This window comes from Canis lupus, chromosome 13 (genome assembly GCF_048164855.1).
Source record: "Canis lupus baileyi chromosome 13, mCanLup2.hap1, whole genome shotgun sequence".
NCBI lineage: Eukaryota > Metazoa > Chordata > Mammalia > Carnivora > Canidae > Canis > Canis lupus.
This window is the reverse complement of record NC_132850.1, coordinates 3,766,319-3,788,023: the sequence shown is the minus strand read 5'-3', so window position 1 is coordinate 3,788,023 and position 21,705 is coordinate 3,766,319. Positions and strand designations below refer to the sequence as shown.

The 21,705-nt window shown below is 40.7% G+C and overlaps 1 long non-coding RNA gene across 4 annotated transcripts; it reads left to right on the top strand.

Annotated features, from left to right (window-relative positions):
- The first annotated feature begins 343 nt into the window (after window positions 1–343).
- LOC140602359 (uncharacterized) lies at window positions 344–21,536 on the top strand. 4 transcript variants are annotated; one of them, XR_012005304.1, is made up of 6 exons: window positions 344–879; window positions 1,360–1,416; window positions 11,181–11,467; window positions 13,545–13,634; window positions 14,771–15,188; window positions 21,015–21,536. It is a non-coding gene; the product is annotated as an uncharacterized lncRNA (long non-coding RNA). The 4 variants fall into 4 exon arrangements; XR_012005307.1 differs by lacking the exon at window positions 11,181–11,467; XR_012005306.1 differs by lacking the exon at window positions 13,545–13,634.
- The last annotated feature ends 169 nt before the right edge of the window (window positions 21,537–21,705 follow it).

Sequence of the window (21,705 nt, the reverse complement as noted above, 5' to 3'; positions counted from 1 at the left end):
GAAGCCGTCCTTCCACAGAGGGTTCCAGAAAGTGAAATTGAAATGTGACCTTCCGGGACGCCTGGGTGGCTCAGCGGTTGGTCGTCTACCTTCAGCCCAGGGCATGATCCTGGAGACCCGGGATCGAGTCCCACATCGGGCTCCCTGCATGGAGCCTGCTTCTCCCTCTGCCTGGGTCTCTGCCTCTCTCTCAGTCTCTGTCTCAAATAAACAAATAAAAAAAAAAATAAAATAAAATGTGACCTTCCCGGTCTCCGGCAGGGGTGGCAGGGGAACTCCGACGGGCCACCGGGCAGGTGGGTCACCCGGCGCGTCGCAGGGGCTTGTGGGAGGTGCCGCGGGGGCTTGTGGGAGGTGCCGAGGGCTCTCCTCGCGCAGCTGTGCAGTGCTGAGGGGCGGCGGGCGGGGGGAGTCCCCGCGACTCCTCGCAGCGCCCCCAGCTGCTTGCGGAGAGACTGGGGCTCACAGGGGCCTCTGGGTCAGCGGAACGACGCGGATCAGAACGCCAGAGTGCGGGTGCGATGGAGGGACCTGAGCCCCCACACCGGGGGCCCCGGGAGTGATGCCACCCGTAGGTGTGGCGGGTGGGAACCTTCAGGTTCCCTAAGGCGCCCGTTTCAGCTCTGCTCACCTCCCACGGGGCTTAGTGGCGTCTGCCCCCGAGTGGCTCCCGGGTCCCTTCTCCCCCGGACTCCCTGCGGCCGGCTGCTCCGTCCGGCTCCGAGCCCCGCCCCCATCCCCCCGACCCAGGTCCGGGTCGCGATCTCGAGTCTCGCCTCGGAGCAGTGTGCTCCCGTGCTCCCGGGGACTCGGGTTTCTCTCTCGAGTGCCTGCCGGGCCGCTCCTGTGTCCAGAGGTCCCTAGCCCGCGTTGCTGCAGGTATGTATCCTGACAGGTGCTTAGCGGACCTTTGCGCCCGGCTGGCTGGCGGGGAGGAGGCAGGAAGAGAGATTTGGAGCCCGGGAGAAAGATGCCAGCTGAGAACAAGCCATGCTCTTGATGAATGGGGGCTGCAGCTCCACGGGCAGCTGGAACCCATCTTGAGGGGACACACCTGTGACCTGAGGCCTGCCAAAACGGAGCCAGCACTGGGGTGGAGCCGCTGGGGTTGCGGAGGTTACTTAGCAAGGCTTGGGTCAGGGGACCACTTTCGGAGAACAGGGAGACGCAGTGGAAGTCTTGACTCAGAACAGAGGAAAGACCGCTTCAGTGAGATGGTGAACAAGATGCAGTGTGGAGAAAAGAAGGCATCCTCGGGCAGGGGGGTGAGGGAACGGTTCAGACAAGGCAGAAACAATGGCCACAGTCCCTGGGAGTTACCAGGAAGGCTTGGTGTCTCATGGCTCCTTTCTCCTCCAGCTCTGCCTCCTTAACTCTGACCTCGCCCAGGAGGAAGAAGAGGTGACCAATTCCCAGGTAAGATGCAGTCCGGACCAGTCCGGACTCTTGAGGAAAAACTTTAAGTTCCTCTTTCTTCCCTAGAAAAGGAGAAGGAAACATTCATGGAGCACTTGCTGCATGCTAGATACATTCAACATCGACTTTTCATTCTCACGATAAGTGTGAGAGGTGGATATTATTCCCATTTTAGAGATATAGCAACTGCCTCAGTGGGGGGTTAGAGACTGGTCATGTTCACCAAGCTGTTAAGTGGGGAAGTCAGGATTCGTCTCCAGGTCCCTTGCTTCTCCTGTTGTCAGTGGACTAGTCTTCTCCTCCGTGGCCTGGGCATAAATTGTCCTATTCTGTGAAATGAGGGACTCCAAAGAGAATGCTACCCTCGGGCCTGATGCTCTCCTTTTTTTTTTTTAATTTTGTTTTTTAATTTTTATTTATTTATGATAGTCACAGAGAGAGAGAGAGAGAGGCAGAGACACAGGCAGAGGGAGAAGCAGGCTCCATGCACCGGGAGCCCGACGTGGGATTCGATCCCGGGTCTCCAGGATCGCGCCCTGGGCCAAAGGCAGGCGCCAAACCGCTGCGGCGCCCAGGGATCCCCTGATGCTCTCCTTTTAAGTTTGTTATCTTCTCTACCTGAGATGTTGCTCCTTCATTTATCCACTGAGTTACGACCGCTCTTTTTTTTTTTTTTAATTTTTATTTATGATAGTCACACACACAGAGAGAGAGAGAGAGAGAGAGAGAGAGAGAGAGAGAGAGGCAGAGGGAGAAGCAGGCTCCATGCACCGAGACCCCGACGTAGGATTCGATCCCGGGTCTCCGGGTCTCCAGGATCGCGCCCTGGGCCAAAGGCAGGCGCTAAACCGCTGCGCCACCCAGGGATCCCTGAAGAGAAAGACAAATTGACTTAGATACAGTTCTTCGAAATTTGTGGTTTCTTTGGGGGAGATGAATATACACGTGTGTCAAATAGTGATTACTACTCGTGTATACATTAAGTAAAAATGAAAGAAGCCATATTTAAGTGTCAGTCTGAGGATGGAAGTCGGTAGTATATCAGTGCTGGAGAAGTGATTGGGAAAGACTTCCTATAGGAGGTGAGCTTTTGTTTCTTAAAGAGAAGATTTGAGTATATGAACTTCCATACTTCTTTCGAGTCTTTACTTTTTTTGTTGTTAATTGTTTTATGGCCTAGTAGGTGATCAATATTTACAAGTTTCATGTGTGCTTGAGTAGAATATGTATTCTCTAATGGTTGCTGCCAACATCTGTGGGTGTCCATTTATTTTTGTTTGCTTGACCCTTCAGTAATTGAGAAAGAAAAATGTGTGAAATTTCTTTGAGTAGTGGATATGTCAGATTCTCTCTACAAGACTAAGATTTTTAAAAAGATGTAAGTCATGGATGTTTTAAGAGGTATATACAAGTTTAGAGTTATAGCTTCATGGTGAATTGAAATTTTTATCTCTGTAGTGACCTTTTATTTCACTAGTGATGCTTTTCATCTAGAAATCTACTTTGTTTAATATTAAGATAGCTAGTCCAGCTTTATTTTCCTTATTATTTGCTTGGTTTATCTTTTCCCATACTTTTAACTTTTTCATGGCCTTATGCTTTAGGCTTATCCCTTACTAACAATTTAAAGCTGAATTCCCCCCTCAATTTGATCATCTCTGCCTTTTTAACTGGTGGGTTTAGTTTATTTGCATTTAGTGTAGTTACTGGTGTATTTGATCTGTTTATCTTTTTCCTTAAAAAAAAAAATGGGCTCCATATCCATTGTGGAGCCCATTGTGGGGCTTGAACTCACAACCTTGAGATCAAGATCCAAGCTGATCTAGAATCTGACACAACTGACTGACCCACCCAGGTGCCCCTATACTTATACTTTTAATTTTGTTTCTTTTTTTGTTTTTTTCTCTCAATTCTTACCTTTTGTTTTTTGTATACTGTTTTTTAAGGGCTAGGGCTTTTCCCCCCCTCTCTACTTGTTTTAAATTTATAACCTATATCTACTCTTTAGGTGGCTGTCCTTGAAATTTTACCATATATTTGCAAATCTAAGTTTAAACGACTTTAAGAATATTGCAAAGACTTTAAAACTCTTTATTAGTGATTGCATCCTCACTTATAAACTGTTATTTTCTGCGTTTTAATTCTGTTCTTTTAATAAATTAGGTATTATTAGAATTATTATACAGACAGTATTTGTTTGCATTTACACACCTATTTATCACTTATTTATGTCCCATTCCTTCTTCTCAGCCTTTGGGGTCACTTTTCGTTTTCCTCAAGTGCATTCTTCAGAAGTTCCTTTTTTTTTTTTAAGATTTAATTTATTTATTCATTCAGAGAGAGCGAGAGAGAGGCAGAGACACAGGCAGAGGGAGAAGCAGGCCCCATGCAGGAAGCCCGATGTGGGACTCGATCCCGGGTCTCCAGGATCACACCCCAGGCTGCAGGCGGCACTAAACCACTGCGCCACCGGGGCTGCCCCAGAAGTTCCTTTTTAATGCCTATTTAGATGTTCAATTTGTTATTTTCCCACAACTGTATGTTATTTCCAGATAATTTCTTTGCTTGGTTATCTTATAATGACGTCTTTTTTCCAAATAATTTGTGTATTGCTGCTCTGGTTCTGTATCTAGTAGTTTAAATATCTATAGTTGTTGGTAGTCTAAATTTGTTTTCTGCTGACTCTCACCTTTGATGACTTTGTTAGCTCACTGTTTGATCTTAATATATATGAGTCCTATGGGAAATTTTCCTCCACAGGACATTTGCTTCTGTTTCTGCCAGTAGCTTAGAGGATACTGCTAGATCATTCCAATTCCTTAGAGTCACTCTAACCTCCCCACCCTGCAGCTGTCACCAGGTTCTGTGTCACATAGCAGTGCTGCTGTTGGCATCTCTCTGTGGGGCAAACTTATGGCCAACTGCCTGCCACTCTGATCTCAGCTCACTCTGTGGTTTTATTTTTCAATTGTGGGGGAAAGAACAGTCCTTTTTCATTGTTTCTAGTTAGGTGAAATTCCTTGTTTTTGTAAAATAATGTTATTGACCTGTAAAACTTACAAATATCTTTACATCTGGGTTAGCATTTTTCTTTTTCTTTTTTAAAAAGATTTTATTTATTTATTTATTCATGAGAGACACAGAGGCAGAGACATAGGCAGAGAGAGAAGCAGGCTCTATGCAGGAAGCCTAATGTGGGACTCCCATCTCGGGACTCTGGGATCACACTCTGAGCTAAAGTCAGACGCTCAACTGCTGAGCCATCTGGGTGTCCCTGGTTTAGTATTTTTCAACTTTACTAGTAATCCAGGAAATGTTAATTATAATGTAATGAAATGGCATTTTTGCCACCTGTCAAGTGGCAGATAAGTGTTTTTTAAAAACACTTTCTGGTAAAACAGACTCTCAAATATTTTTAAAATAAATGTTATTTTGGAGACACCTGGGTAGCTCAGTGGTTGAGCATCTGCTTTTTTAGCTCAGGGCATGATCCCAGGGTCCAGGGATCAAGTGTTGCATCGGGCTCTGAATTGGGAGCCTACTTCTCCCTCTGCCTATGTCTTTGCCTTTTTCTCCCTCTGTCTCTTAGGAATAAATAAGTAGAATCTTAGGGAAAAAAGTCATTTTGGGGATCCCTGGGTGGCGCAGTGGTTTGGCGCCTGCCTTTGGCCCAGGGCGCGATCCTGGAGACCCGGGATCGAATCCCACATCGGGCTCCCAGTGCATGGAGCCTGCTTCTCCCTCTGCCTATGTCTCTGCCTCTCTCTCTCTCTCTCTGTGACTATCATAAATAAATAAAAAAAAAAAATTAAAAAAAAAAAAAAGAATTTGTTTCTAAAAAAAAAAAAGTCATTTTGCCACAAACATTTCAGAGGGCTTTTGGAAATTTGAAAATATGTGCCAGAAGTCTTTTAAAGTGCCTGTATCTGAAAGAATAGCCACTGGAAAAAGGACAGTCTCTTCAATAAATGGTGCTGGGAAAATTGGACAGTCACGTGCAGAAGAATGAAACTAGACCATTCTCTTACACCATACACAAAGATAAATTCAAAATGGATGAAAGATCTAAATGAGAGACAAGAATCCATCAAAATCCTAGAGGAGAACACAGGCAAAACCCTTTTTGAACTTGGCCGCAGCAACTTCTTGCAAGATACATCTATGAAGGGAAACAAAAGCAAAAATGAACTATTGGGACTTAATCAAGATAAAAAGCTTCTGCACTACAAATGAACAGTCACCAAGGGCAGCCAGGGTGGCTCAGTGGTTTAGCGCCGCCTTCAGTCCAGGGCCTGATCCTGGAGACCCGGGATCGAGTCCCACGTCAGGCTCCCTGCATGGAGCCTGCTTTTCCCTCTGCCTGTGTCTCTGCCTCTCTCTCTCTCTCTCTCTCTCTCTCAATCTCTGTGTGTGTGTCTCTCATGCATAAATAAATAAAATCTTTAAAAAAAAAAAGAAACAGTCAACAAAACTAAAAGACAACCTACAGAATGGGAGAAGATATTTGCAAGTGACATATCAGATAAAGGGCTAGTATCCAAGATCTATAAACAACTTATTAAATTCAACCGCAAAGAAACAAGCAATCCAGTCATGAAATAGGCAAAAGACACGAACAGAAATTTCACGGAGGAAGACATAGACATGGCCAACATGCACATGAGAAAATGCTCTGCATCGCTTGCCATCAGGGAAACACAAATCAAAACCACAATGAGATACCACCTCGCACCAGTGAGAATGGGAAAAATTAACAAGACAGGAAACAACAAATGTTGGAGAGGATGCGGAGAAAGGGGAACCCTCTTGCACTGTTGGTGGGAATGTGAACTGGTGCAGCCACTCTGGAAAACTGTGTGGAGGTTCCTCAAATAGTTAAAAATAGACCTACCCTATGACCCAGCAATTGCACTGCTGGGGATTTACCCTAAAGATACAGATGCAGTGAGAGACTGAGACACCTGCACCCCAGTGTTTATAGCAGCAATGTCCACAATAGCCAAACTATGGAAAGAGCCTTGGTGTCCATCGAAAGATAAATGGATAAAGAAGATGTGGTCTGTGTATACAATGGAATATTACTCAGCCATTTGAAACGACAAATACCCACCATTTGCTTCAACGTGGATGGAACTGGAGGGTATTAGGCTGAGTGAAGTAAGTCAATCAGAGAAGGACAAGCATTATATGGTTTCATTCATTCAGGGAATTTAAAAAATAGTGAAAGGGATTAAAAGGGAAAGAGAAAATGAGTGGGAAATATCAGAGAGGGTGATAGAACATGAGAGACTCCTAACTCTGGGAAACGAACAAGGGGTGGTGGAAAGGGAGGTAGGCGGGGGCTTGGGGTGACTGGGTGATGGGCACTGAGGGGGCACTTGATGGGATGAGCACTGGGTGTCATACTATATATTGGCAAGTCGAACTCCAATAAAAAAATAAACACAAAAAAGTTAAAAAAAAAAAAAAAAGTGCCTGTATATTTGACCTAGCAATTCTACTTCTAGGAATTGACCCAAAGAGAAAAGTTGTAAGTGCATTAAATTTAAATACAATGATATAACTTGCAGTCTTGATATAGTAATGAAAACTGGGAAGCAATTTAGATGTTTAATATAGGGCAGCTCCGGTGGCCCAGCGGTTTAGCGCCGCCTTCGGCCCAGGGCGTGATCCTGGAGTCCCAGGATCGAGTCCCACATCAGGCTCCCTGCAGGGAGCCTGCTTCTCCTCTGCCTGTGTCTCTGCCTTTCTCTCTGTCATGAATAAAGAAATCTTAAAAAAAAAAAAAAAAGAAATGTTCAATATAGGGATATTGGGTTTTTTTTTAAAGATTTTATTTTATTCATGAGAGACACAGAGAGAGGGGCAGAGACAAACGCAGAGGGAGAAGCAGGCTCCCTGAGGGGACTCCATCCCAGGATCCTGAGATCATGCCCTGAGCCAAAGGCAGATGCTCAACTGCTGAGCCACCCAGGCGTTCCGGGGAGATTGTTAAATAAATTATAATGTAACCATAAGTTGGACCAGTCCAACTTTTAACAAGGTGTAGAAGAATATTTACTAACAAGGGAAAATGTTCATGATACTGTAATTGAAAAATATTTTTAAGTTGTAAAGAATATTCCCAGCTTAAAAAAAATCCACATATGTATGCCAAAATATAAATAGCAGTTATTTTGAAGGCAATGCGATTATATCTCTTATATTTTTTCTGTAGTTTTTTCTTATTTTCTATAGCACTTCTGTTGTCAGGAAAAAAGTAGCAAATGAAATATGATTCCCTTTTGAGGGGAATTTAATAATTTAAAGTGTTTATGCTAGAAATATAAGTGAGCACTCCATCAAACTAGTGGGCTAGATCAGGGTTTTTAATTTTATATATATATCTATATATATAGAATATCTATCTATCTATCATCTATCTATCTATCTATCTATCTATCTATCTATCTATCTATCTATCTATCTATAGAATATGTAGCATTAAAAAATATCGCCAGCCAAGTGGTAGTACAATGATATTCCACAGGCATTCTAGATGCAAGGAATAGGAAGAAGAATCATGGGATGCTGGGGTGGTTCAGTTGGTTAAATGTCTGACTCTTGATCTCAGCCCAGGTCTTGATCCAGGGCCGTGAGTTCAAGCCCCACACTGGGCTCCATGCTGGGCCTGGAGCCTACTTAAAAAAGAAGAGGGAGGAAAAACAGAGGTTATATTCTTTTTTTTTTTTTTTTTCAGAGGTTATATTCTTTACAAATGCCCAATTAGGTCAGAGGCTTAGTATATATATTTATATCAGCAGCTAATTTATGTATGCCTGTACTACTCACTGTGTAGGATCATTATAAATACGAGACATTTTAACATTGCCAGTAATTTTTCCACATAATCTCTAGTGGTCCAGCCATATATAGACTTGATGTTGCTTTTTCTTTAATAGCTGAAATAAAACCTAGGGTTGGGCATTAACACTGCGGTTTTAGGCATTTATAATAACACACCTCTATTATATTTAGGAATAAATTTTAGAAAATAACAATGTAACTGATGTGATTATTCATTATTGACTAAGAACAAATCCAATTTTATTTTTTTTAATTTTTTTAAAATTTATTTATTTATTTATTTATGATAGTCACACAGAGAGAGAGAGAGAGAGAGGCAGAGACATAGGCAGAGGGAGAAGTAAGCTCCATGCACCGGGAGCCCGATGTGGGATTCGATCCTGGGTCTCCAGGATCGCGCCCTGGGCCAAAGGCAGGTGCTAAACCGCTGCGCCACCCAGGGATCCCTATTTTTGTAAACTTGTAAATTTGTAAAACTTTTTTTAAAAAAGATTTTATTTATTTATTTATTCATGAGAGACACAGAGAGAGAGAGGGGGGCAGAGACACAGGCAGAGGGAGAAGCAGGCTCCATGCAGGGAGCCAAACGTGGGACTCGATCCCAGTACTCCAGGATCACGCCCTGGGCCAAAGGCAGGGCACTAAACCGCTGAGCCACCCAGGGATCCCAAAACAAACTCTTTAACAAATATTGTCAATTTCCCAATATTCAAGACCAAGTCAAAATATTAGCAATATTTCTATATTCAAGACCAACTTGAGTATTTTCATTTTTACAGCCATTTCCCAAAAGCTTCTCATAATTAAGAATTGAAAATGAGTGCTACAATATGAACATGTCTAATTATTGAGAATTTATTTTGATCAGCTTTGTTTCTGAAGTTGCTGTTATCTCTGGATTCAGAATTTTGCATTAATTCACTGCATTATAACAAATGCTTTATATAGGAAATAAGTTTGTGATGATTGAGAAACAGAATTAAAATAGGGTCTAGAGGGCAGCCCAGGTGGCTCAGCAGTTTAGCACCACATTCAGCGCAGGGCGTGATCTTGGAGGCCCAGGATGGAGTCCTGTGTCAGGCTCCCAGCATGGAGCCTGCTTCTCCCTCTGCCTGTGTGTCTGTCTTTCTCTCTCATAAATAAATAAAAAATCTTTATAAAAAGATAGGGTCTAGATATCCAGAACATTTGTCTTAAGTGTGTCTTTGTTAACCTTAAAACTGCCACTTATTTTGCTATCAAAAATGGCAACAGCACAGAATTGCAACTAGGGACAAGCAAACTAAGGCAAAGTCATAGGCAAGTGTGGAGAACACAGGAGAGGAATGCTCTTTTATAAAGGAAAAGGATGGGAAAAGTTGGGAAGGCTCTTATAAACAAAAGATCCATTGGAGTAAACTGGGAGTTCACAGTGTAGTGCCTTTTCATTGGTTGAGTTGTGACAGTCTCTCATTGGCTGGGCTATTGTCAGGGCAGGAGGAAACCTTTCTTGCTCCTACTGGGATAATAAAGTAGTAGCTAGAGTAGTGTGGACTTGCAAGGTACAGGTGCTTCTCTTCCTGTTGGGTCTGCAGTTGACCCAGTGGTAGGTGTGAGAGCTCCCCCTGCCAGCCTCCTGACTCCACTCTAAACAAAGTTTCCTTTGATTAATTTTAAGTCTTAAGTCACATATTCCTAGAAAATAAGAGTTACAGTTGTTATACAATAAGTATTGATGTTGATGCTTGAATTTCAAGACTGAAATATCATTAGTGAATTATTTTAAGGCTTTACAAAAGACACTGAATTTCATTCCTAGTCTTCCCACAGTACAACTTATTCTTTCTTAGAATCATAATAAATATAGATAGCTACACTAAAAGACCTATCACATCCCTGTTCATATTAATGTTTTATAGTGCAATAATTGAGAAGAAAACCACTAGCTTTTCAGTAATCCCATAAAATGATTCTCGGTTCATAGCACATGTGCTTGCCTTATTGCCCAAACTACTAGTTCTTACCAAGTGCATTTTAGGACCTAGTCACTCATGGGGCACCTGGGTGGCTCAGTCAAGTGACTCAGTTAAGCGACTGCGTTTAGCTCAGGTCATGATCCTGGTGTCCTGAGATGGAGCCCTGCCTCCGGCTCCTGGCTCAGTGGGGAGCCTGCTTCTGCTTGTCCCTCTGCCCTGCCCACTCCCCTCACCCCCCACTCATGTTTGCTTACTCTCATATGCTCTCTGTCTCCCTCAAATAAAAAAATCTTGTAGCACCTGGCTGTCTCAGTCAGTTAAGCATCCAACTCTTGATCACAGCTGGTCTTGATCTCAGAGTCCTGAGTTCAAGCCTGGCATTGGGCTCCATGCTGGGCACAGAGCCTACTTAAAAAAAAAAAAAAAAAAAAAAAAAAAAGACCTAGCCACTCTATTTGGGTATGAATATAGCTATGTTTACACTTGGTAGTTAGTCTGTAAGATAGTTCAAGAATCTACAAGTTTGCTTGAAAACAGGATTGATAGCTTCCTAATCAAATGAAAACTTTACATTTTGTGAAAATGGGGGTCCAAAGGTTGTTAATGTGATTAGAAGGGTTCTGAACTCCTAAGTAAATAAATGATTATTGTTTTTAAAAAATCATTGCATATTGATATGTTATTCTCAATTTATATTTTCTGTTTATTTCACTGTTGTATCCCAAGTACTTTAGGCCACTGTCCTTTAAAAGGGTTTTAAAATTAGACATTTCTTTTTTTAAATTGAAGTATAGTTAACTAGTTGACACAGTTTATTCTATTAAATGTTTTGCCATCCTGTGAGATGATCACATAGATATTTCTCTTTCATTTATTATGATTATGTAAGATTTCTAATGCCAGTTGTTCGCAAAACCAAAATCCTCTTTAGCTAAAAGGAACTTATTGAAGGATGTTTGGTAGCTCACAGAATCTCCTCAGAGGCCAGAAAGACAGGCCTGGAAGCTACACAACTTGGAACATTGCCCAGATCACACAGCTGGACCATCGCAGTGGAGAAACCACTGCTGCTGTGCAGGCACTCAATTTGCACTGCTGACCCAGGGCTGAAGACACCATCCCTAGAACATTTGTTTCTAGTGCTTCTAAAACTGGATGCCTCTGCTGCCATTTCCAACTCTTCACTTCTGAATTAAAGACTTGTGCAAGTACATCTGGCTGGCTAACCAAGCTACAGGGGACTCTGGCAAGTGAGTTTCTGGCTTTTGTCTTGAGGACTCACAAATTCATAATGTGAAGAATTCCCTAGACATAGAGGGTCTAAAGTTGCTGGGTTGCCAAAAGAGTGATAGATCAAGGAACCCTTAGAGTTGTTTAATAATAAAAGTATCTGTGAGCCTAATTCAACATCAGTGAACTTAATGTTGAATTATAACTTTGAAATGAAATGGAACCTGGCTGTGTAAATGAGTATTTGCAGAATATGAACATCTGCAAGTATGTATCTAAAACACATATAACACTGTGGGTCTGTGTATAGTTGTGGGGATTGAAGGAAAGGGGAGTAGTTAAGACTGAAACACAAGTTTGAGGCAGCTAGGTGATGGTGATACTCTTTACTGAGATAAGTAACAAAGGCGATAGAGATGTATACATATGTGTTTGTGGAGGGGGAGTTAGAAGACACATTGAAGTGCCTGTGGGACATCCAATTAAAGAAGTCTAGAAGGAAGTTAGATATCAAAGTCTGAGACAGATCCAGGTTAACAAATTTATGAGTTGTCACCATGTATTTGGTCATTAAAGTCATGGGATTGATGGAGATAATCTGATATGTGAAAGGGGAAGAAAAAGAAGGTAACTAGAGAAGACTGAGGAACACGGATATTTAAGGACAAGTCACAAAAAGAGGGGCCTGAGTAGAAGTTATGTTGAAGGAATGCAAGATGGTATAGACTGATGAGGAGGTAGAGGTGGGATGGTAGCTCAGAAAAGTGGTGACAGAGACAAGAGAGATCCTTAGGAAGATTTAGTGATGGAGCAGGAGTGAGAGATGACATGGAGGAAGTAGGTGATGATGCCTATTTTGTTGACTCGAACATCCAAGTGATTGGAGGTGTGGTTTCCTGAGTTAGGGAACATTGGGAGAGAAGCAGCTTTTGAAGTGAGATAAAGTCAGAATTGAGCAGGTTGATTTAGATGGCTTAGGGATGTCCAAGTGGATTTTTATTTCATTTGGAAAATATTCGTCAGTTATTTCGTACTGGATATTCATCCAGTAGATAATGGGGTCTGGAACTCTAGGTCTGGCTAGAGGTCTTGGCTGCCAAAGCTCATTAAGAGTTGCCAGCATTTGAATGGCATTGGAAGCTATCAGCATCGATGAGATCATGTAGAGTAACAAGAGAGTCTGGGATCCAACCCAGAGAACCCCAACATTGATGAGTAGAGAAAGAGCTTGAGAGTGATCAGAGAGGTAGGAAAAAACCCAGGTTACTATGATATCCCCACTCTAGGAGGAGAGAGTTTTGAGGGAAACTATGTCATCAGCAGGGCCAAATAATACCAAGAACTCAAGCATAGGTTAATGAGGATGAATTTCTAGAATTAAGAGTGTTAGATCAAAGGATGTTTGATAAAATACTGCCAAATTGTTCTTCAAAGAAGTTTTTACCAATTTATACTCTTTCCATCAGTATAGGAGGGTCCTGTTTCCTCACACTCTCACTAATAATAGGTATTACAAGTCTTAATCTTTACACAATGGATGGGGAAAATTGTATCTTGTTATCCGAATGTCCATTTCTTTGATAATTTGTGAGGCATTTATTTTTCTTCCAGGAATTACTCATTCAAATCATTTTTCACTGGTCCACTATTAAAAAGATTTTATTTACTTGCTTACTTATAGCAAGGGGAGGGGCAGAGGGAGGGAGAATCTCAACCAGACTCAGCACTGAGTGCAGAGCCTGACACAGGGCTCAATCCCCTGACCCTGACCCTGAGATCATGACCTGGGCCTATATCAAGGGTCTGATGCCCAACTGACTGAGTCACCCAGGTACTCCTCACTTGTCCATTTTTAACTGGGATATTTTATCTTCTAATTGGTATTAAGAGCTCCTTGTATTACTAGGGCAGTGAGCCTCTGCCTAAGATAATATGTATCTTTTAAAAAGTTGTCTTTTAATGACTCTTAGAGTTTGGGGCAGAACTCTGAAGTCTCCTCTCTTCTGTCTACCTTTGTCAGTGTTCCCAAGTTTACCCTTTGTACCACAAACATTGGTGTAGATGCTTAAGAGGAATTACTGTTCATTGGTGTTTTAGGAACCTGTTACATTGAAGGATGTGGCCGTGGGCTTCACTGAGGAGGAGTGGGGGCAACTAGACCCTGCACAAAGGGCCCTGTACAAAGAGGTGATGCTGAAGATCTATGGCAACCTGATCTTAGTCTGATACATTCATTTAGTAATTCTCTTATAATTTAACCTGGTTTTTTCCTTCCCTTCTGAAAACATTTAGAACTTTGTTCTTGTTTCTGTTTCTCCTTGCAATTTTGAAATTTTACAGAATATGTCTAGGTATGTGATTTTTTTTTCAGAAATTATATTTGCCGGTCACTGAGCCTGTTCATCTCTGAATCCTTCAGTTCATAGAAGTTTTCCTTTATGATTTCATGAGATTTTACTGAGTGAAAAGGAGGAAAAGCTTTTATGTTTTCATTATTCATTTCTACTTTTTCATGTTTCATGCTTCATGTTTTCCCTTTTCATGAGTTTTTATTTTGATTAATTTGGTCATCTTGCTTTTTTGAGAGTATCTCCCTTTTGCCTATGTATGCGAATCATCAGCTGACGTTTAGAATTCTTGACTGTAGAGTCTTTTTCTGTCACGATGCTGGAGACATTGTACCATTGTCTTTTGCCAATCTTATTCCCCTTTCAAGGAAGTAATTTGCTTTATTTTAATGTTTTATATGCTTTTGCTTTCTTGATCCTTGAAATTTAGAAATTTCAGCTAGATATGTGTATGTTAGTCTTTTTTTCAACACTCCTGCATGGTACTGGGGAGATACTTTCAATCTAAAGAGTCCATTTCTTTCAGATTAAGTACATTTTCATTAATTCTTCTGTTTGCTCCTCTTATATCTCTCTTTTTAAGATTTTATTTATTTGACAGAGAGGGAGGGAGAGAGAAGCAGGCTCTCTACTGAGCAGGGAGCCTGATGTGGGACTCAATCCCTTGGGATCATGACCCAAGCTGAAGGCAGGTGTTTAACCAACTGAGCCATGTAGGCATCCCTGTATCTCTCATACATATATAAGGTCTAGATCTGTCCTTCGCAACTTAATATTTTTCTCATAATTTCACTTTTTTAATCCTTTCCCTCTGAATCCTGGTAGAATTCTTCAGATTGGTCTTTTAATTGTCTACTATCGTTTTCCTCATTCTCTAGTCTGAACCTATTGCTTGTAGCCTTGATTGAGATTTTTGATAATCATATTTTTCATCATTGCAAACATTTTCTTGTTCTCATCCCCTTTTCCACACAGGGAAGAAACTTTATGACTGTGCTGAGTGTGGGAAGAGCTTCAGTCTGAGCACAGATCTTTGCTATCTATCATCAGAGAATTCATACTGGGGAGAAACCTTTCATATGTGATACATGTGGCAAAGGCTTCAGTTATAACACAAATCTTCATGTTCATCGAAGAGTTCACACAGGAGAGAAGCCTTTTACGTGTGAGGAGTGTGGCAAGGCCTTCAATCAGAGATCCATCAGAGAGTCCACATTGGAGAGAAACTCCACAAGCATGAAAAGTGTGGTAAGGGCTTCAGTCAAAACATAGATCTCCTAGCACATCAGAGAGTCCACGTAAGAGAAACTGTTTAATTGTGAAACTCTGAAAACAGGGACTTAAATGCTCATCTGAAAGTCCACACAGGAGAGAAACTCTACAAGCATGTGTGGTAAGTGCTTCTTCAGTCAGAGCGTAGATCTCCAAGTTTATCAAAGAATTCACACAGAGAAACCATTCAAAGTGATAGACATGGTAAGGGGTTCAGGTACAATGTGAACCATCATGTTCACAAAAGACCATAGGGTCTCAGAAACGTAGAAATCTTGTGTTTGTGAGAAATGAGCTCAAGTCTTCACATTCATCAGATACCATGTGAGAGGAATACTCTACACATTTGGAACATGTGGTCAGGACTTCTGCCAGAGTGCATCTCTCCCCCTTTACCAGAGAGTCTTTTTCTAACAATTATGTGAACTCCATGAGAGTCCAGCTATGCATACTTTGTTCTCCATTTTGTCCCTAGCTCCTGGCACACTGCCTGGCACAAGTAGCCATTCACTAAATATTTGTTGAATGCAACTCCATATGGGAGAAAACCCCCTTTAAGTGTGATGTGTGGTAAAAGACTTCAAAGTCCACACATTGAAACCTTTTTTTTTTTTAAAGATTCATTTATTTATTTATGATAGACATAGAGAGAGGCAGAGACACAGGAGAGGGAGAAGCAGGCTCCATGCCGGGAGCCTGATGTGGGACTTGATCCTGGGGCTCCAGGATCGCGCCCTGGGCTGAAGGCAGGTGCCAAACCGCTGAGCCACCCAGGGATCCCCTGAAACCTTTTTATTTATTTTTTTAAAGTTTGTTTGTTTGTTTATTTATTTATTTATTTATTTATGATAGACATAGAGAAAGAGAGGGGCAGAGACACAGGAGGAGGGAGAAGCAGGCTCCATGCCGGAGCCTGACGTGGGACTCGATCCCGGGACTCCAGGATTGCGCCACGGGCCAAAGGCAGGTGCTAAACCGCTGAGCCACCCAGGGATCCCCCTCTGAAACCTTTTTAAAATATATTTTATAGTAAAGATTTCAGTCAGATTACATATTTCATCATTAGTTAATCCCTGCAAGAGAGAAGTCCTATTAACCTGATGAATATACTAATGGACTTGAGATAAATATTCAAGTTATTAAATCAGTGTAGTAACTTTAAAAATATATACCTTCAAAATAAGAATTTTCACCCCTGAACTATCAATTATAAAAATACATGTTTTAACATGTGTGTTTTTACAAAAGTATCTCTCGTATTAGGAAAATATCCTGTGAAATGAAATTATGTGTCAGGCTCTGGACTCACCATCTCCACAGAAGGTTGATTCCATCTCAAAGATGCTTATGTTAGACATGACCAATGAGTTACCCAGCACCAGTGACAAACAAGGTCTTCCTCCTGGGAAAGACACCTCTTACCTGACAAAGGCTCTTCTAGGTCGAAAGCCTCCTGACTTTAATTGAGCATCTCATGATCCATCATGTCTCTAGGCTGCCGGATGCCTTACACCATGGCTTGTAGAGATTTCCAGGTATGGCATCTTCAGGGTAGATGTCTGTAAAAGAGACAGCTAAAGAAAGGGCTTGGGTTAGGGTTTATGGAAGGGAGTTAGAGGAGAGGAAAGCAAGTCTGAAAGGGGATGGTTAGAGGGAAAAGGAAAAGAACAGTGCTTAGGAGGGAGGTTGTGGGATGGTGGAGGTGGAAAGCTTGGAGGCTTCTCCCAAAGTCTCTAGCAAGTGTAGTGACCTCCAGTACAGAGCTTTCCCTGGGACTCTGAGCCGAGCAGAGAGTGGTCTATAGTGGGTATATCTGGACCCCATCTGCATTAGGGCCCATTGGGACCAGAGGTAGAAGAGCTATGTGAGGGGCCTTGGAAGGCAACGCCATGCCCCATCATTTCCCCAGGTGGCCTAAGTCAGGTGGGACCATTATCCCCCAGTGGGAGGAAGGACCATATAGGAAGGCAGTAGTAATAAGGCTGAGTCTCTTCAGGACGCAAAAATTAATCATAGCCTGGGGGCCTGGGAAAGGGAAGACCTGGGCCAGTGGAGGTTAAGAAGACATCAAGGACCCAGTTTCATAACTAAATATGGGTAAGGAAGAGAGACGGTTTGTCTGAATCCTTCACCTAGGACCAGTATGTTCTCTGTGCCCCTCAAGGAGCTATTTCAAGGGGAAGGATATCTACAATTAGAAAGGCTTTGGAGCTCTAGGAGGACTGTCAGTGAGCTGTCCAGAGACCACTGGCTCACATTGGGATAGGCGGTTAGTATGCCTGAGGGTTTTAATGGCAACTGGCATATGAGAGGACTCAAATAGCATTGAATGAAGGTATTAATAAAATTCTAACAAGTCACATTTTATACGAGTTTTTCCTTCTTCCTCTTCATTTTTCCTTTTTGTTTTTCGATTTAAATATTTTAACTATAAAATCTATCAGGCATACAAAAAAAGTTCAGAAAATATAATGACTATAATAGTATGTTAAAATTTTTTACATATTAGGGGCAGCCTGAGTGGCTCAGTGGTTTAGCGCCGCCTTCAGCCCAGGGTGTGATCCTGGAGACCTGGGATCGAGCCCCACGTCAGGCTCCCTGCATGGAGCCTGCTTATCCCTCTGCCTGTCTCTGTCTCTCTCTCTCTCTCTGTCTCTCTGTCTCTCATGAATAAATAAAATCTTAAAAAAATTTTTTTTTTTTTTACATATTAGCATCAAGTCTTTTTTTGGTAAAAAAATAGATTTAACTAAAGTTTCTGCTATGTTACTCTGCTCAGAGGTAACAATTTTGCTTAAGTTATTGTGTATTACTTCTGTGTATGTTTTTGGGGTTTTTTGTTACCTGTATGTCCATGAGGTCTTAAATTTTTACATAGATAATATTTTTGCAATTTGCTTTATACCTCACACATTACATTTTTGAGATTTTTTAATGCTGATATTTTAGAACTAATTAAGGGATTTCAGTTTCTGTCATCTCAGCTTTCAGACAGATAATCTTTTCAATAGATAATTTGTATACCCCTGGGCCAATAACACATTTTCAAGTGCGATAGCTTTATAGAAGTTGTCCTGGCTATTTTAAGCACTTTCTACAACTTACATGAAAGGATAATCAACTTGTCTAAAGTCCTTGAAAAATTTGTTGGATTGCAATTTTGGGGGTTTTCTTTCTTTTTCTTTCATTCCTTCCATTGGATTATGTTTTCTTCTCTATTTTCCTCTACAGGATCAATAAATTTTATATTTTTGTTTTGATATTTATTAACATTGATAACATTGTAATAAAGTCTGCATTATGTCCCTCCTTAACAATAGAGAGTAGAACAGTAACTGTGCTTCTCCTTTTCCCAGGTTGTATGGTTGTATAGGATTTTAACTTCATCATGTTTTTAACATGTTCCCAGATTTGTCATTATTTTGTTGTAAATAGACAATGCAAGTTTGAATTAACCTGCATATTTGCCAATTTCTCACTACTAGTTCTTGTATTTCCTCTTTTCCTTGTGAATTCCATTCCTCAGCTTCCCAGAACAGAGGCAATTTGTACAGTGGTCAAAGCCTATGTGGGTCTGTTGTTGATCTCTAGCTCTGTGGCCTTGAGCCAATTACTGAATTTCTTTGTGCCTCACTTTCTGTATCTATAAAGTAGGGATGATAACAGTATCTACTTTATAGGGTTGTTACAGGGATCAGATGAATTAATATTTGTAGAATGGTTAAAATAGTGAATGTCATGTAGCAAGCCTTATAAAAGAGTTCCTTATATAATCTCTAATTTTTCATCAAGTGTGTCTGTGAATAGTAAGTTCTTTATTTCTCCCTTATTCTTGAATTATATACAATTTAGTATAGAATTCTAAATTGACATTTATTTTTATTCAGCATTTCTGAGCCTCTGATGCTACTTTTTATTTATTATTATTTTTTAAGATTTTATTTATTTATTCATGAGAGACATGGAGAGAGAGAGGCAGAGACACAGGCAGAGGGAGAAACAGGTTCCATGCAGGGAGCCTGACGTGGGGCTCGATCCCAGGTCTCCAGGATCATGCCCTAGGCTGAAGGCAGTGTTAAACCGCTGAGCCACCGGGGCTGCCCTGATGCTACTTATTAAAGTCTAATTAGCCACTTTATTGCTCCCTTTGAGACAAGTGTGTATTGTTCAGATTATCTCTATATTTAAAGAGGTTAGGCAAAGTCCTGAAAAGTTGGAAAATGTGCTATTTTATGAAATATATCTAGGTGTGGGTTTATTCATTTTTTCTAATCAGAACATATTATGCTCCTACATGCTATTTTCTATTAAATTTTTAAAAAGATTTTATTTATTTATTCATGAGAGACACACAGAGAGAGAGAGGCAGAGACGGGCAGAGGGAGAAGCAGGCTCCACGTAGGGAGCCCAATGCCAGGGCCTGGGATCACGCCCTGAGCCAAAGGCAGATGCTCAACTGCTGAGCCACCCAGGCATCCCTCTATTAATTTTTCTTTATTATATCTGTGTACTTGTTAGATTTGTCATTTTTGTAGCTTCTTGAATTACATGTTTAGAACTTATTTTTAGCCTTTCCTTATTTTCTAATATCTTTTGTACTTTAGTGAATTAAATTTCCTGTGAATACTTTGGCAGCGTCCTTTCCAGAACACAATATGGCATCTCTATCAAGGGCCTTTAAAATGTTCATACCATGTGACTCAAATTTCAGATCTAAGAATCTATATTAAGGACATAATCAGTTGAGTTATATATAAAAGGTATACATTACCATGTTATTTGTACTATTTTTAAAAAGGAAAGGATTACTATATAAAGATTTTTTTCAAAGTCATCAATGCATTTATATATATTCAGCAAGAAAACTGTTTGGGGTCATTTTTAATGACTTAGAAAAAAGCACACAATATAGCAGATGTAAAGACAAAAATAGAGGGGCAGCCCAGGTGGCTCGGCGGTTTAGCGCCACCTTCAGCCCAGGGTGTAATCCTGGAGACCTGGGATCAAGTCCCACGTTGGGCTCCCTGCATGGGGCCTGCTTCTCCCTGTGCCTGTGTCTTGGCCTCTCTCTCTGTCTCTCATGAATAAATAAATAAAATATTTTTTAAAAAGACACAAATAGAGGAAAAAACTTGAAAAAATAAACTAATATTAACAGTATAAATGGATGCTATTTTCTATTTCATGCTTTCCGGTCCCTACTGAAAGTAGTATTGATTCTTCTAATTACAAAATGATATAGGTCCTTTGTAAAATATTACAATATGAAGCAGAAGGAAGTGTAACTGGTTCATTGTGGAGTGTCAACTCAGTGGGGTATAGGTATATATGATCATGAAATGTTTTTTTTTTTTCCCAGTCACTGCCTTCATCCATATTCTGTTGAATTCCTCTGATTAATTAAAGTAATGAATGAATAATGAGTGGGAAAGAGAGGCCCTGAGGGAGGGAGGACTTAGGAAAGAGGAAGACCTTCTCCCTCACCAGTTCCCTGAAGAGTACAAACTTGGTAAAAGATTACAAACTGGTGAAAATGTTTGCCACCCATATCACAAAGAGATCCACCTCTCTTTATGAAAAGCTCTTAGAAATCATCAAAGCGCATGCGCGTGCACACACACACACACACACACACACACACACACACAATGTGAAGAGACTGTTCAGAGATAATATAAATGGCCCTCAAATGTATGGATAGGTGTCAAACTTTTCTCATGAGAAATGCAAATCAAAACCATGCTGAGATAACGTTTCTCATTTAACAGATGAGCAAAAAACTGAAAAGTTAAATTCATTCTTAATAAGGCTGTAGAGAAGCAGGCATTCTCATAAACTGCTGTGGGGATTACAAAATAGAAGTCCTATGGAAAGGAATTTGACAGTATCTACCAAAACTAAAGACACATTTGCCTTTTGATCCAAATATCCCATTTCTGTCCCACAGATACACCTGCATGTGTGCCTTGAAAATATTTGGCATTGTTTCCAGGGAGTAAAAAATGGAAAACAACACATATGTCCATCAGTAGAGGACTGGTTTAATAGACTATACATCTACAGTGGAAGAATGTGCAGCTGTAATGAAAAAAATTCTCTTATTGAAATGGAAATATCTCCAAGATATTAAATAAATGCAAGGTAGAGAACAATGTGTATATATGCATGTATATATAAATATATAAAAAATATTGTATAGATATAAAATACATTTTATTAAGAATGAGAATATATATTTGCTTATATTTGCATAATGTCACATTGGAAGGATAAACAAAGGACTATGAAATGGTTGTCTGGGGAGCAGGACTCAAATTGAGAGTTTTCTGTACTTTGTTTTTTGTATTTTTTAAATAGTTTTTATTTGAACATGCTACTTTTAAAACAATGCTGAGTGAGAGCCAATAGCTTTTAGCATTTATTGACATATTGGCTTCCCTATTGTTAATAAAATATTTTATGCAGAATATTTGTTTCTATGGGTTTGCCTGAGTTTTTATTTTAATTAGGATTTTTATTATGGTTTTACAGTCTCAAAAATGGGTTGATTCATTTAAGTAACCTAGAAAAAAAGCAAAATATACTCAAAAGCAAGCAGAAGAAATTAAAGGGCAGAAATCAATGAAATTGAAAACAGA